Raw genomic sequence first — 18,064 nt, 5'->3', positions numbered from 1 at the left:
GATAAGATATTCTTAAATTAAGGGTAGGGTAACTTAACGGAAAGATAGGTTTACATTACTCTTACTCAAATTTAGCATATTGCTAAACTTGAGTAAGCGTAACTCTGAAACAAAAGGCTTTTTCTGATAAGACATTCTTAAATTAAGGAAAGGGTAACTTAACGGAAAGATGGGTTTACATTACTCTTACTCAAGTTTAGTATATTGCTAAACTTGAGTAAGGGTAACTCTGAAACAAAAGGCTTTGTCTGATAAGACATTCTTAAATTAAGGAAAGGGTAACTTAAAGGACAGATGGGTTTGTCTAGTAAGACACAGCGTAACTTAAGAGTTACTTTGAAGAAATAACGGTTTATCAGATAGGACATTGCTAAATGTTAGAAAGGGTAACTTTGGTGATACGGATGAGTCCTGTTATTTACCAATTTATCTTGTGAGCATCCATGACTTTTAGAAGTTTAATCAAAGCTGTTTCTTTAAATTCATCGCACTTTTATTTACAAGAGTCCAAAACATATTTTTCGTTTATTTCGGTAATGTTCTAGAATTCAGATTTATTTTGTTGTAATTCTAGTTATAGTGTGACGATGAGCGTCACAATTTCTGCAGCATTCAAATAAACCAACCCTTTCCGTGAACTGAAAAAATTAATTAAACTTAGAACTAAAAAAATATTGGGAAAACACTTAACATGAATTTTTAAAATAAAATGAAAAAGTCTTTGCACCGTTTTCTTTAATTTTTTTTTTATTTATCCAGTATCGCTCAAAGAGGTATCACTTTAGTTTCGTAATAACGAATTTGTACACCATGGGTTTCAAAATTATATTATATGAAGTAAGCTGAAGTAATAACATTTCTTAAAAATACACCACTTTTATTTGTACTTAATCAACACATAAAATAATTAAAGCAATTTAGTTGGCTTTAAGTTATTATTGATATAAAGATATAGTATTATTGTATGTTACTAATAATACAGGTATAGTTACTGTTTTTTCTTAATTATTTCAGCAGAAATATATATTTTGATTTCGAGAATTAAATGAACTATATTACCTGGAAGAATTAAATAAATAATTTTACCCTGAAGCAATAATACTTGAAAGCCTCACCCACTATACTTTAAGATATGAAAATTATTGCTTAAAAACTAATAATCTTTTCCTCCGACAATGAGATCTATTTTTTACCCTTATAAGAAAGTATGAAATGTAAAGTAACAAACAATATTCTAGAATGCCCAGTAAAATCCCTTCTATAATTCCTTTATTTGGATAAGCATACTCCGTGTCCACAATTTCAAGTGCCATATGCAATATAGTGATTACCTAAGATCTTATACCATATGATTACCATTACCTAAGATTTTATAAAGTTCAACCCCAACAACTCTACCAAAACTTTTATTTTTCTATCTGATTTCCTCTAATATAAGGATATAAACGATATAATCGTGGTCAAAATTCCATTTCAACTCTCATTTAACTAAATATATTATAAGTTTTTTTTTTCCCTAACGTTAATGGCAGTCAAACATTTATAAAATAAGCATATTCGCACAAAATATGCCTACGCAAACAGCTTTTATTTTTTTTTCTCGTATTGCAATTCATTTCACAAACCTCAAATATAAAATAAGAGGGACCATTCCAGAATATTCAGTAATAATTCAACGGCTTATTTTTCAACACTCAACCCAGGTACAAAGGTTAAACTACTAACATATCATTTGCAGAGGTTAAAGGCGATAAACAGCCAAATCAAACCACCCCATGCCCAGGGTGCTAGAAATGGATAAGAAAGATGAGATGAAAGAGTCCTTTTAACAAGGAGAGTAGAGGGAAGGGTAGACCCGAAAAAAAATAATAAAAGAAAGGAAAATAATAAGCTAGCGGGTCCTCTGGGGTGGGGAGGCATATGCCCCTTTTTGTAGCCATTCGTATAAGCAAGTCGGAAAGCGTGTTTACGTTTTCTGTGGGCCTAGTCCGGAGTATTTTTTTATGTATATATTTTTTTTCTTTGAGTAGTTTCGCATTCTGGCTTCAGTTTGAAGCTAGAGGAAGTAAGGAAAAGTTGGTTTGTGCGAATGGTAGTGCGTGTTGTGTTTTGGTTGTAAACTTTGACAGGGTGACATGGATACCTTTGATGGACGCGATGTTTTGTTCTGTCGGTGATGGACCGTGGGAATCGAATGAAACGATTTATTTGGTAAGCAAGTTTTGATAGAATGTTTTTTCAGCGTATGATAATGAAATTAAGATTTCATTTTGCTATTTCAATTTAAGTATAAGAAATGATACTAAGTCCTAATTTTTCAAACAAAATAAAATTATTTTTAACTATTGTTTTTTTTTTTTTTTTTTTTTTTTTTTTTTTTTTTTTTTTNTTTTTTTTTTTTTTTTTTTTTTTTTTTTTTTTGCTGTAAATTTTTACAGTGTGACATGAAAAATTTTGATGGACACGATACTTTGTTGTGTCAGTGGTTGACTCTTGAATGGAATGATTTATTTTGGTGAGCAAGTTTTGATAGAATGCTTTTTTAGCGTATGATGACGGAATTAAGATTTTATTTTGCTATTTCAATTTAAGTATTAAAAATGATAGTAAATAATAATTTTTCAAACAAAATAAAATTATTTTTAGCTATTACTTTTTTTAAATTCATTTGTTAAATTTTTTTTCGTTTTGCTGTAAATTTGTGTGACATGAAAAATTTTGATGGACACGATGCTTTTTTGTGTCAGTGGTTGACTCTTGAATGGGATGATTTATTTTGGTGAGCAAGTTTTGATATACTGTTTTTTTAGCGTATGATGACGGAATTAAGATTTTATTTTGCTATTTCAATTTAAAAATTAAAAATGATAGTAAATCATAATTTTTCAAACAAAATAAAATTATTTTTAACTATTGCTTATTTTTTTTTTTGCTGTAAAATTTTACAGTATGACATGAAAAATTTTGATGGACACGATGCTTTTTTGTGTCAGTGGTTGACTCTTGAATGGAATCATTTATTTTGGTGAGCAAGTTTTGATATCATGTTTTTTAACGTATGATAAAGAAATTAAGATTTTTGTTTTGCTATTTCAACTTAAGTATAAGAAATTATAGTAAATCCTAGTTTTTCAAACAAAATTAAAAGTATTTTTAACTATTGTTTTTTTCTTCTTTAAAATTCATTTTTTTATATTTTTTCGTTTTTGCTGTAAATTTTTACAGAGTGACATGAAAATTTTGATGGACACGTCAGTGTTAGTGGTTGACTCTTGAATGGAACGATTTATTTGATGAGCAGGTATTTTTTTTAAACTGCTGCGTGAATGTAAAATTTGAATTTAATTTTATTGTTTCGTATTAAGCTACCTGAAAAAAAGTTAGTGAAGATTGGTTCCTTAGCGTTAATTAAAATTAGCCAATAATAATAAATTTTATTTTTATTCTTTTGTCTTGTTTTTTTAAACGCTGGCATTGTGATATGGACGCAATAAATGAAACGATTTAATTGTTAAGCAGATTTTAAAGTTTTGTTGAAGATAGATGGCTGTTGAAATTAAAATTTACTTGTTACAGCATTGATAAATTTCTTAAAATAAGTCTAAAAAACTTAGTAAAACTTGCAAAATTTAAAAAAAAAATGATTAATAAATTTCATTCATACTTATTTCATTTTAAATGCATATACTAAATGCCATGTTTCTTTTTTTTTGTTAATGGATTATGGAAATTATATTGGTTGCATGTCATATTAATTTTTAGTTTCATATAATTTTAAGTACTTAAAACTGCTTAAAATAATTTTGAAAAAAAGTTATGGCTCTTTTGATAATTTGCAGAATTGAACAATAAGTTCCGTATTTCATTTAGATTACACCATATATGTCAAATTGATATAAAATTTTTAACATTTCATTTAATTTTTTTTTAAATTATTAAAATTATTTAAAAATTATTAATTAACAGATTTTTTTTAAAAATTTTATTGATTGAGGGATTTTTTAAAAGTTTTATTGATTGATTTTTTTATTTAAATTTATTTATCGATTGGTTTTTAACTTTAGTTTATTGGTTTTGTGCGAGTTATTTAATTTAATTTTGTTTTGTAAACTTCGTAGACGTGAAATGGATACTTTAGAATAACATGGACAACAATTTCGTGTTAATTCTCGGAAAGATATAAAATCAATGAATAAATTGATATATTCAAAATTTATTTTCGTTTAAATTGCCAAGTCTATGGGAAATTGAAAGTAAGATTCAAAATATCATTTCAAAGATTTTAAGCAGTTTGTAATAGCATCTACAGAAATTACCCTTCCCCAATACTCTTATAATGATTTAAAATTAAAAGATAAACATACTTTTTTTCTTAAATCTTTTTTATGGACATTTAACTTAATAAATATGCTTACAATGGCTAATAAACTGAACAAAACTGTACATTAAAAACGATAGAAAATTAATAAACTTAATTCTTCGAAACTTTATTAATTTACCAACAAAGATAAATTAACAAATTCAACATTAAAGGACAAAAAGTGAGATTTTACTCTTATAAAATAGGAATTTACTGATGGAAAGTTAAACGTTTTTATGTATAATTTGTTTTTAAATATGACATTATAAATGAATTATTTGCATTGTTAATCAAAAGATGCTCAGCTATTTTTCATTCGAATATAAAAAAAATAAGACTTAAAGCATTTTGGAATATTGAAAACTAAATATATTTTTTAAAACTATTGTGGAATAATTTATTTAATAAAAAATTTCGAATGCAGGAACAGTATTAATGATTAAAAAATAAACCAATAATTATAATGTTTTTATAAGTTTAATTAAAAATATGTCCTGGAACTATCACTAAGTCTTATCAATTTACACTTGATTTTACATTGAATTTTTAAATTCGTAAATTTTGCATTCCACTAAATATCAAAAATTCTAGTCATTATCTATAATATATAGAGTTACATACGCTTTTCTTTTTTATGTATTTCTAAAAATCAGTTACATGAAGTTACAAAAAATTAGCCGTCAGAATGTTTATAAGTGGATATAATAATAAGTGGATGTTTATATTAAATTAAATGATTTTAAACGGGAAAGTAATGTAGAAAGTTACGTACGTCTGAAAGAAATAGAAACGTAAACTAGGAAAGAATTTTTAAAACAAACAATAATTTTAAAAATAAGAACTGTTTTCGTGTAATGTTTTTCTTCTTTTCTCGTCTAAGTAAATTCTGGTAATAAACGAAAAAAAAGCTATTGCTGAATTTAAACTTATAATAAAATTATAGTGTTGTATTTTACTTTAAAATATAAGTCTACTTTAAAATGAGCACAATCGTTGCAACTTTATTTTATGAAAATAATCTCATAAATGAAAGATTATTTAAAAAAAAAGAAACATGAAAAATCTTTAAAAGTTTGTAATATTTCTAGACTCCGACTATTCAATAACATATGTGTCTCATGTATAGTTTACTATATAAATAATAGTTTAAAGCGAGAAAAATTATTATTTTTTCCGAGAAAAGTTTCAGTGGCAAATTTCCCGATTATTTACTGAAATGTTGTTTTTGACCTTTTGTTTTATAATAAAATATGGCATCAAGAAGTCTTTGGATATAAAATTATATAAATTTATTAGTTTTAGTAGAGGTAAAAGACAAAAAAATTTAAAAGGTAACTTTATATTTCTCATGAAAACATAGATAGCCTTCATATATATAGTGTCGTCTGATAAAAAGTATGAAACAACATTAATGGAATTTGTAATCTACATTCTAATGGTATTGCATATCTTAAGTCTTCAGGACAACAGCATTTATAAGATACTTTGTCTTTTTCCATTTTCTTGCTTCTTTTACTGTCGTTTACATCGTTTTTTGCACAGTGTAAGGAATTTTCTTGCTCAATCATTTTTACAGAGAAAATGAATCTGTAATGCATCTTAAAATACAGAGAGATAAGATACTATAACAACTCCTAAAGCCTACCCTGGCAACAGTTTATCTTTGTCCCAGTCGGTTTCAAAATTGACTCAATTTGGATCCTATAAAAACGTGCACCGAGTGACCAAAATTGGGATGCCTAAATTTTTTATTATTGGTCCTAGAATGGCCTATATAGGACCTACATTGGTCAATAGCGAACCTCTATTGGCTAAATAATGGATATTAAATATCGGGTGAATCTGATGATTCTAAATAGAGCCGATATTGGTTGTAAAGTGGCTGTTGTAGGGTGAATCGAAAAATTCTATATAGGGCCAATATCGGAAAAATAATAACCCCTTGAACAATTATTGAGCCAAGATTCATGAATATTAGCCCCCAGCAACAATTTATCTTGGCTCCAGTTGGGCTCAAAATTGGCTCAATATGGGTCCTATAAGAGCGTTACCGAGTGATCAATATTGGAATGTCTGAATTTTTTATTATTGATCCTAGAATGGCCTATGTAAGACCTACATTGGCCAATATTGAGCCTATATTGGTTAAATAATTGATATTAAATATCGGGTGAGTCTAACGATTCTAAATAGAATCGATATTGGTTGTAAAGTGGCTGTTAAATATCGGGCGAATCGAAAAATTCCATATAGGGTCAATATCGGAAAAAGAATGACCCTTTGAACAAATATTGGTTCAATATTCATGAATATTGGCCCAATGAGAGTCCAAGTTATTTTGCTGGTAGGGCTAGACTGTCACAATAAGAAAAAAAATATTGTCAAAACTACCAGACAGTGATTAAATTTATCGTGTTTCTGGTTCTATGGGAGTATCAAACAGCTCTGTTGTTTCTACCAGAGCGCTTTGGTAATGATTTCAGTTGAATTAATCATGAAACATAGTGTCATAATATCTGATAAAATTTGGTAAATGTGGCAAAATTTGGTAATTTTATCTTGATTTCTTAGAGATGACATAGAATAATTCATTCGGTTAAATTTACTTTCTAGTTTTGTACTTCATACTACATGATTAGTAATGCGAACAATTATTTTAACCAAACTTTTGCTTCTACCAAAGCGCTTTGGTAATGATTTTGATTAAATTAATCATAAAATATATATAATAACTGATAAAACTTAGTAAATGTGGCAAAATTTGGTAGTTTTATCATGATTTCTTAGAGATGGTGTAAAATAATTTATTTGGTTAAATTTGCTTTCCATTTTTGTATTTTTTTGCAAAAACTATTGGAAATACGGTCTGTTATTTTGAGAACCGTTAACCGTTACCATATGAATGAAAAAAATTACAAAATAAATTATTTATAAATACCGCATTTTCTGTTTTATTACCACAATTATGGTTATTTTTACTAGAAATGTCATTACTATACAGAACGGTAATTTTGCCTGCATTTTTTTTCTCTGTTCAGGAGTTAGCATCGTAAGCACGCACAAAGTATGTATTCTTCCTTTTTGCTATTCGAATTGAGACTCCGCTTGTTTTCTTCGAACTTATTCTCACACAATTTCAACATTAATCGTTACTTAGATAAATCAACAAACAATGCGTATGATTTTTATATAATTCAAAACTTCGGTTTAAGCAAGATGAGTTATTGTTATTATTTCATTTCCCATTCTGCAGTCTCATTGTTTGTGTGAGTTTAGAGAACGAGGTCATTTTCGGATTTTCGATCAATCGAACCCAAAATTCAGCTTATTTACCTTAAATATACTCCAAAATGTCTTACACTTGAAGATTAACATTTACCGCGATGACCAAGATTATCAAGATTATTGATATTTATGCCAAAATTAAACTTCACATCAATAGACACGATCTAAAGGAAGATATTAAAAGCATTATCTGTACAGTATGGTTTTTAAACAATGGAAATAAACCAATGTATTGTTCAATTTACGAATGAGTCTTTAGTTTTTACTAAGTTAATTTTGTAATAAATATCACACTAATTTGTTAATAAGAAAGCTATGTGCTTTCAAAACGCAAGATAAAATCTATAAAATGGCATGAAATATTATTTTCAATTAATTAAATCACGAATTAAATATGTATTTAAATAAATTTAAATCAATCAGGGAATATGAGAGAACACAGCTATAAAATGAATTGAATATTTTGTTTAAGATTAGATGGCTTATAAAATTATGATTCAAAATTCGTTAACAATTAACATTAATTTTTTTCCATCTTCAGGAAAAAAAATGGTCGTCGTAAAAAAAAATGGTTAAAATATTCTTTTATTACTAATTAAGATAATAAAAGCATTGACGAAATGGGAATAACCAGTCACGGAACCTGAACTCTAAACATTTCAATAACACCTTAAAAACCGGAAAAACTCACTGAGTATTCTTCAGTTTACACGGCACCAAATAAGCAATGACCGCGAAGACTGACAATTTGCCGATGCAACATTTATTTCGCAGTAATTAGAAGACATAAATTGGTATTTATGATATGTGTATTGAAGACAGGAACTCCTCTTCTATAAATAAAATATTTTCTTTGAGGAAAATGTTCCTTTAAATTGCCTGCCCAGGGCTGCTTTCATCTTGGAAAGTGGTTCTGGCAGGGTGAATAACTCCAAGGACTCTTCTTCTTTCCCTTCCTAATTGATGCCTCGCTAATTGATGTGTGAAAGCAAGGGGATGATTAAATGGTTGGAATTTTAAGGCAATTTTTGCTTTTCAGTCAATGATGTACTTTTTTTTCGTTCTTACCTTATTTCGTAAGGTTCTATTTGTATTACCTGCCAGGCTGAATGGTACCATTTAGTTAATAGTTCTTTTTTCTTCTTTTTTTGTTGACGAAATTATTTAATTAGAAATTTTTTTCTCAGATCATTATATATATTTGGATGGGAGTGTGTCAAAATATTTGAAAGAAAATGTTAGTTAGTAAGACTGTTTTATGTTAGGAATATATTTGCACACTGTATTTTACTCTCCCTTCAATAAATGGTTAGAATTTTTCGACAATTTTTGTTTTTCAGTCAACGATGTAGTTAATTTTCTTAGTTTGTTTCGAATGGTTCTTTTGACTTTATCTGCCATACTGAATGATACCGTTTAAATAATAGTTTCTTTGCTGGCAAAATTATTTGATTTAAAATGTTCTATAGATCATTCTATGTTTTTGTAAGGCATTGTGCTAAAATGTTAAATAGTATTATTGTTTTAAGTAAGGAATATATTTGCACACTATATTTTACTGTTTGTGCTAATAGATGATTAAATGGTTGGAATTTTATGTCAGTTTTTGCTTATTTAGTCAATGATGTAGCTTTTTCTTCCTTGCTTTATTTCGCAAGGTTCTGCTTGAATCAGCTGCTCGACTGAATAAGCTTTTTTGCTGACGAAATTATTTAGCACAATTTTAAAATATTTAAAATAAAATATTATTGTTTGATGCAGAGAATATATTTGCACCCTGTATTTTACTGTGTTTACTAGTTGATGAATAAATGGTTGAAATTATACTGCAATTTTTGTTTTTCAGTCAACGTAGTTTCTTTTTTTTTTCTTAATTAATTTCGAAAGGTTCTATTTGAATTAGCTACCAGACTGAATGATATTGTTTAGATAATAGCTTTTTTTGCAGCGGAAATTATTTGAATATAAATGTTCTATAGATCATTCTATGTATTTCTATGCAAGGCATTGTTCTAAAATATTTGAAATAAAATGTTAGTTAGTATTATTGTTTTACCTAGAAAATATATTTTCACACTGTATTTTACTGTATGCGTTAAGGGATGATTAAATGTTTGGAATTTCAAGTCAATTTTTGCTTTTCTGTCAATGACGTAGTTTTTTCTTCCCTTTTTATTTTATTTCGGATGATTCTTTTAGAATTAGTCGGTACACTGAATGGTACCGTTTAGTAAATGGTCTTTTTTGCTGACGAAATTATTTGATTAGAAATGTTTTATAGAACATTATATGTATTTCGATGGCACTGTGTTACAATATTTAAAAATTATATAAATGATTATTACTCCTAAAAATCTGGATCAAGTTACGGTAATAAGTACTGGCTCTCACAGTGCCGCTACTTTTTACAGTAGTAATATTTACTGTAAAATTACTGAATTACTCTAAGTAAATAAATATTACTGTAAAATTAAAATGTAATAATTAGCTGTAAAAATAGATTTTATGGCAAAATCTATTAGATTCGATCCGGAATTTTTCAGTTACATTTTTTACTCCTTCTTTATTTTCACAAGGTTTTATTTTAATTAGTTACCATACTGAATTATAGTTTTTTTCTGATGGAATTAGTGAATTCAAAATATTTTGTAGATCATTATGAGTATTCGGATGTCACCTTATTAAAAATTTAAAATGAAAGCTATTTTGGCACTGTTGCTTGTTGTGGAGATACTATTTGCACACTATATTTGTTTTTAAATAGTACAAGCAGAAATTTTCTTTTCGTTTAAAGTAAAAGGGCAATTAGATTTCCTTTCTTACAGTGATTGAATGCTTTGAAAAACTATTTTTATTTAAACTGTATAATTTAACTTGTTACAGCTTTCTTTGAGGATTTAATATAAAACGCTTAAAGAAAAATATCAGTTAGTGTTATTTTTTGCTCTGATGAAATATTAAAAAAAAAAAACATTTTTGTGCTTTTGAGCTAAATATTTAAAGCTATTACAAATTTTTATGAAGATTTAATATAAAAGGATTAATTGATAATTTATGTTGACAATTTTATTTGCTTTGATAAAATATTTTGAATCACTATTATAAGTCTCATAATTTAATTTGAACTTTAGTTGTACGTTTATAACAAAACGTTTGCAGTAAAACGTCAGGTTGCATTATTTTTTCCACGTTGATGAAAATGCATTAAAACACTCTTTAGATTTTAAACTGCATTTTGCAGTTCTCTACTTTTTTCTTAAAATAAAAAATAAAATGTTTTTGGTAAAATGCTAGTCGATTTAATTTCCTTGCGTTTAAGAAATTTTGCTTTTAGACCATCAAAATTAAATAAACAATTAAGTAGACTATTAAAGTAGACTATTAAAGTGGACTATTAAGTAGACTATTAAAGTAAACAAATAGTTCTTTTATAATGATAAAATATTTAAAAACTATTTAACTTTCAAACTACTGTCATTTAGGTACATATTGCTTTACATAATGATAACTTTTTAGAAGAAATTTACACAAGATCATGTTAAATAAAATAATGTTTCAGTTATTATTCCATTCAAGGTAATATTTTTCTAAATGAAAACGTAATATTCAATTAAGTTATGATTATGCGATGCATTTAAATAGATAAATATTTAATTCTTAATATTGATGTTTTTTTATAAAAATTTTAAGCAAAACAGCAAAGAACCGGCTTTTTTATATTAAGAAAATATTTCCAAAAGCTATTTTTGTCATTAGCGTGTTTCCACTAGATGAAATTTATTTTTCCTTCCAGTAATGTCGCAATAATATAAGCCAGCACTAATAGGGTCATAAAAATATTATTTTAAATATTTTTTTATTCATTCTTCCATTGTCTATTAGGTAGAATATTTGGCAAGGAAAAACAAATAGGCTCATTAATATTATTAATTCCCATTTTTAACTTTATTTTGTTCTTTATTTAAATTTTTTTGATGTAAAAATTCCAAGCAAATGACTGGTAAATTAATTATAAATAATTATTTTAATAGCTCCTTTTAGTTCAATTTCCCGTTTCTTAATATCGATTGTTTAAGAAAATGATTTGAGTTAGTCATTTGAAAATTCATTGAATTTTAAAAAATGTAAATATTTATGTAAACTGCAGTGTAAAGAAATAAGTTTATAGAAACATATGCCACTAGAGTTCGTTTTTGTTTTAATTTTTGAAAGAAAGAAATTAGCGAAAACCTTTGGCTAGTTAGTTTTCTTTAATAGAAACAATTACCATTTATCGAGTTCGTATTCTTACTCTTTGAAAGAAGTTGGGGAAAATTTTTGCCAGTTATTTTTATATAATATAACCAATTATCATTATTATTGTTTATATTCTCAATTTTTAGAGGAAAAAGTTAGGTAAACCTTTTCCCAGTTTGTTTTCTTTAACAGAAACAGTTACCCCTGTTCGAGTTCGTATTCTCAATTCTTAAATAAAGAAGAATTAGGGAAATTTTTCAAGTTAGTTTTTTTAATAGAAACAATTACCATTGCTCGAGTACGTATTCTCAATTTTTAAATTAAAAAAAAAATTGGGAAATCTTTTCCAGTTAGTTTTCTCTCATGACTTCTGAATAAAGTCTATGCATGTATGTAGAAAGTATTTAGTTTGTTTCTATAAATAAAAATTTATTCTTCAAAAATATATTCTTAAACATTTATAAACTGTTAATAAGAAAGCGTGTTTTTTTTATCAATTAGTTCAAATACTTAATGTCGTCACTTGCATTCCTTGTTTTCTGCTCCTCTTTTGCTTGCTTGATTTTTTTAAAATTTTTATTTTATTTAATCCGTCGTTGAACAGTCAACCCAATCTTGGAATTACGACAACTAATGTTCAACTTCGTAGCCTTGTAATTTTAAACCAATCCAGAAGACACGAAGACTCCTGGATCAGTACCTACAGAGTTATTGATTTGCTAAGGGAACATGGAGGTCCTTGTGACTCGAGAGATTTAACGTGCATCGGTCACCATTTACTACACGGTGGGGATCGAACCCACGAGCTCTTGAACATGGGCCCAGTGCCCTACCAACCAGACTATCCCAACCCTGCTTGTTTGATTTATTTTTTCATGTGTAACCAAAAATTATATGTAACCCTAAATTTTAAGTTTCTGGAAGCGTCTTCAGAGGAGTTAAAAAAGGGCCAAAATAAAATTTTATTTAAGCTAGGGAAATTTTCATTGTGAACCCCCTTGTACTGCACTTGTAAAAAAATATGAATTACGCAAATAGATCTAATAGTTAATTTGTAAATGAAATAAATAAATCTGTGAGTGTATGAATTAGAAGAAACAAACGAATATTTGAATCAGGTAATCAATAAATTAATTAATTAATTTCGTCAAAGAAAACGTGAATTAACGAATCATTTTGTGGACTAACCAAAATTCTGTGAAAGAGTGAATCACTGAAACAGCAACTCAACATATCAATAACTAATCGCACTGCTCCCTATCTTATATTTATTAATTTTAAATTTTATTTTAATTTATTACCGTCGTTGAACAGCCGACCTAATTTTGGGTTTACGCCTACTGATGTTCAACTCCGTAGTCTTGTAATTTTTAACTCAATCAAGAAGACAAGGGAACTACTGTATCAAGAATTGAGAGAAATTTTCCTTCGTTGGGGACTTTTTGATAGACCGCATTGGCACTACGTTGAAAGGAAAACTGCGAAAATCTCTCACGAGTTACCTTGATGGCAAGGGGACTCTAACCCAGGATCCGTCTACTACTAGAGATATTTTACGTTAGTGAGCAGTGCAAGCCGGGTGCGGAATTTGTATCAATCAGCCAATGCTGGGATTCGAACCCTGTTCTCATTGGACGGTAAATTCTATTCTATGAGTTACCACGGCTCCTTAGTCCTTAATTAATAGTTTCATTTATTAATTCATGACTTGCTATTATCTTTATTTATGGATTTAGTAACTTATTGTATTGTTGATTTATCGATTCCTCTGATTCATCATCTCTTTCATTAATTAATCTTTATTTTGTAAGGAATAATTCAAAACATCATAAATTTAAATTTTACAAAATAATGAAGTTGTAAAAGAAAGCATACTTTATAAAAAACAAAATTCAAGTAAAGTATTGTGGAAAGAAATGAAACTCCATCTTCCTACTCAGAAATATGATTTAATAAACAATTTTAGAATTATTCGTTAAAGTTTGCGAAACCGCTAATTTTCAAGCTTAAACCAATTATTCAAATTTTTTTGCTTATTTTTATATTTACTTTTTTATGTTACAATAATAATAAGCTTATTTTTTGATATGATGACTATTAATTAACTGTTTTATTTATTTTTATTTTATGCACTGATTCAAAGATCCGCATACTAATCAATTCACTCACTAATTTTTTAAGTTTCCTCTCGCTTTTAAATGATTCCAGCAAAAACTTTGTATAAAAAAAGTCATCCTGATAACTTTGAGCATCTTCCTTGCCGTCAAGTTTCATTCACAAAGATGTTTAGCCTAAGCTATAACTTCCGCTGTTTAGACAAAATATTTTTGTATAAGCTTATTTTTTGCTCAGTCTAAACATTTTTCATATTAGCAACTATAACTTCGTGATGAGTGAAGATTTTATTTCCAGCTTTCATGTACGTACCTGATGTGTTACAATTCTCAAACATTTTACAATACCGCAAGGTTTTACATAAAAACCGTGCGAATTAAAAACCCAAGGATCTACGCATGAATGCTGAAATACTAAAAATACCCAAAACGAAACGGGAGAACCTGTCTATTTACAGAAAAATAGCATTGTTCTTGACAAATAGCTTCCCCTCTTTATAACTGTCCTCACCCTACCAGCTATATTATAAAAAATGAAGTAATCATTCAAAAGAAGACCCGGGTCAAGTTGCAAGGGGCAAAGTAGGAAAACAAAAAAAAAAAAAAAAAAAGCACAGGCTTNAAAAAAAAAAAAAAAAAAAAAAAAAAAACGAATCGAAGATGAGAACCACTGAAGTGAGAGAAAAAAAACTCCCAAACGTTCGCCCCTTCCTTCACAATATAATCCAGTGGGCTGGGTAATTGACTTGCTATTTTTATTTACTTTTTTCCAAAGCCCTCCCTGCATAATGGTTCATATTATTATTATGAACCTGCTTTTGAATGTGTTATAAAACCCCTCTTGAGCTATTAATTTTAACGAGGGTTTTTCTCAGGGAGGTTAAAAATTATAAATGAACATTTTTTTTCTTCGTGTTTTTTTCCACGCAAATAGGTGCTATGTAGGCATAGAAATTTCTCGGCTAAAAGCCGGTTGTATTTACGTTACAAGAATATGTGATTCAGGTGGTTGGAGAGAATTAAAGCGGCTCCATTGTAATGATGCCTTATCTCTCATGCCCAGCTATTATATTGAGGGATATATGAAAGGTGCGTTTGTTTTTTTCTGGATGAAAGGCTAAAGTGGAAAGCGAGATGAATGATTTGAGAGATAAGATTGGATTTCATAATAGGTTCTGAAAAAAAAATTGGTATTGTAATGCAAAAACTCTCATATTTATGGCTATTTTATCTTTTATTATTTTAATTTTTTTTAAAAGATTAGTTCTTATGGTGTGTAGTGAAAATCAAGTGTTTAGTGACTCTTTTACGAACCACTCTCTTGGAAAATAAAACTCTCACTTTTGACTTATCATCAATCCGTGACCAGTACTTAATTAAATTTGCGAATCTTCACGAAATCGCGTAATTTGTGACGAAACGCGAACTCTCCAGTGTATGACAAAAATGTTTCCTCAACTCAAAACCTCATTGTAGAGCGTTGTGGAAGATTGTTAGTTAGAATGACGAAACTAGAATAAAGACTAGACAATCGAAAACGAAGTGACGAATTAAGCCGTTCGCTCTGTATGGTGGTCAAGAAGTTGACCTCGTATCAGGAAGATCCGGAATTTGAATCCTGTTTCCGGCATGGGTGTAATTTATCGAGAATGATGAAAATTTTACTTGGAGCAAATAGCAGGAAAAGGTTTCGTCAAAAACGAAGAAATTTTCGAGATATTTAAGTATCCATTTTTTACTTTGCGTACTGAATGCATCGCATTGCTCTCAAAATATAACTGCTACACTATGGTACTATGTATTGTAATGGACGTGACGTTTTCGCTTGATATTAAAATTCTGTAAATTTTATCACACTTTAAAATATAATTTGATCAGATGTTGTGTTTGATATCATTGCAAAAATTAAATCAATTCTACACGGAGAAGAAGGTTTTGGTAAAATTACTATTTTGTATGGTAATGACTATTCTGGTAATAAAAACCAAAATATGCGGTATTTGAAACCTGCCACTTAGTAAATTTTCCGTTCATTTGGAAGCGGTTTACCGGAAGTTCTGGGTTTTAATAGTATATTTCTTATTACCAAACTTTTCGTAAAAAATACAAAACTTAAAAGTAAATTTAACCATATAAATGGATTTTATGCCTTGATATGAAGTATCATAATAAAATTACCAAATTTAACCACATTTATCATATTTTAACATGCGTTATAAAATCATGTTTTATTGTTTATTTTACCAAAACAATTACCAATGTGCTTCGGTAAAAATTCCCAAGCTTTTTGGCGTTCCCAAAGAGCATGAAAAAGGGTAAATTATTCCCTATTCTGGTAACTTTTACCATACTTTTTTTCTCAGTGTATAAGAGGAAAGTAGAAGTAGGATAAAAGTAGAATAGAGAAAGTAGAAGAAGTCTAGGAGTATGATGAAACAACAAACTTTATCCTTAAATGTTCTGAATGCTTTTTAATTTATAATTCCACATTCTGAAGTAAATATTTTAGAAATTATAAGCCTCTCTTCTAAAAGTTTAAGGTGAATCTTGCATGTAATAAGAAAATTAAATTTTTGAAGATATATATTTCATAACCGTCGTTGAACAGCCAACACAATTTTTTGGGTTAATGACGACGAATGTTCAACTCCTTAGCCTTGTAACTTTGAATCTAATCCAGAAGACAAGGGTACTCCTGGATCAAGTATTGGGAGAAATTTAACTTCGTGGAAGTCTTTGTGATTGAACAAACCCGCATTTAGGTTAATCGGAGAGGAAAACCACGAAAATATCCCGCGGTTAACTTGATAGCAAAGGGACTCTAACCCATGATCCACCTTCAACTAAAGATATTTTACGTCAGCACTGTGGTCGAGGTAAGCCGGATGCGGAATTTGTATTTAGCAGCCATTGCTGGGATTTGAACGCTTTCCACTTCATCGGAAGGAGAACGTATATATATATATTTATATCAATTATTATAATCATAACACCATTAATTAAATTATATAAAAATATATAATATACGTGCTTAAAATTAAAATAAATGGCACATTTATATAAGAACGACAACGATGAACGAAATACCGGGCTAAGCTGCAGTTTATGAATGCTTATGGTTATGCTTAATTAAATGAATGTGCTATCTTTTCAGCTATAACATCCGAGTCGGAATAGAAATTAAACTGTTCTAAATTAACTACTATTCTTAGAAACTACTCACAGTTAATTAAATGTCACTCATATTTCTTCTCTTTACTACTCTTAGACTATTCGGGGGAAGTTTTAATTAATATTTAGGGAATTACTCGTTTGAAATGACTCTTAAAAATATTTCATATTATTTTCTTTTTTTTAATCATTCAGTTAATTTGCGAAGAAATTATTCGTTTTTGATCGAAAAGTTTAGAATTTTTAGCGACTCGTGAAGAGTTTTTTTGCTTATTTTACTGAGGTATTTTTCTTTTTCTTAAATAATACATTTTAAAGGATTTTGGAGACATTTTTTAAGAAACCTATGCATTTTATATGAAATAATAATAATATATATAGGTTTTCATTTTAAGAATTATATAGTAATTGCTGCTTTATTTAATTTTTATGAATATATTATAATTAAATTTTTTATGAATGTATTATTAAAAATAATTAATTTTTAATGTGAAGATATACGTATTGCATAACTTTAAATTTATGTATAAAATAATAAATAAACAAAAAATTCCGTAAAGTACTTCCTTTGTACTAAATATTTCACAAATATTTTTGTTCGAATTATTTATTTATTTCAGCACAAATAATTGTCATGCTACTCTGGATAAACTGTACAAATATTTTACTGTGAGTTTCACAGCTGAGTAATTTTGAAAAACTGATTTTTTTATGTTTGTTACAAATCCATGTTTTGTTTAGACAGCAGATTGGAGTCAAAAGCTTAAGAATTTGATTAAAAAATAAATAAGTTTTGAATAAAAACTAGATATCTTTAATGGCTATAAATGCTCCTTTTCCTGTAGCAAACTTTGATATAGATTCTAATTGTAGATTTCTAAATGAAATTTCGTCACAT

The 18,064-nt window shown here is 28.1% G+C and overlaps 1 protein-coding gene across 1 annotated transcript in view; it reads left to right on the top strand.

The window, feature by feature from the left end:
* The first annotated feature begins 1,832 nt into the window (after positions 1 to 1,832).
* Positions 1,833 to 18,064, top strand: part of LOC107443669 (kinesin-like protein KIF26B) — a 240,741-nt gene continuing 224,509 nt past the window's right edge. The window contains exon 1 of the mRNA XM_071182455.1: positions 1,833 to 2,211. The gene's annotated coding sequence lies outside the window, so the exon portion shown is untranslated. The remainder of the gene's footprint in view (positions 2,212 to 18,064) is intronic.

The sequence above is a fragment of the Parasteatoda tepidariorum genome, chromosome 6 (genome assembly GCF_043381705.1).
Source record: "Parasteatoda tepidariorum isolate YZ-2023 chromosome 6, CAS_Ptep_4.0, whole genome shotgun sequence".
Lineage (NCBI taxonomy): Eukaryota > Metazoa > Arthropoda > Arachnida > Araneae > Theridiidae > Parasteatoda > Parasteatoda tepidariorum.
The sequence above is the reverse complement of the archived record's forward strand: the minus strand, read 5'-3'. Positions and strand labels throughout refer to the sequence as shown.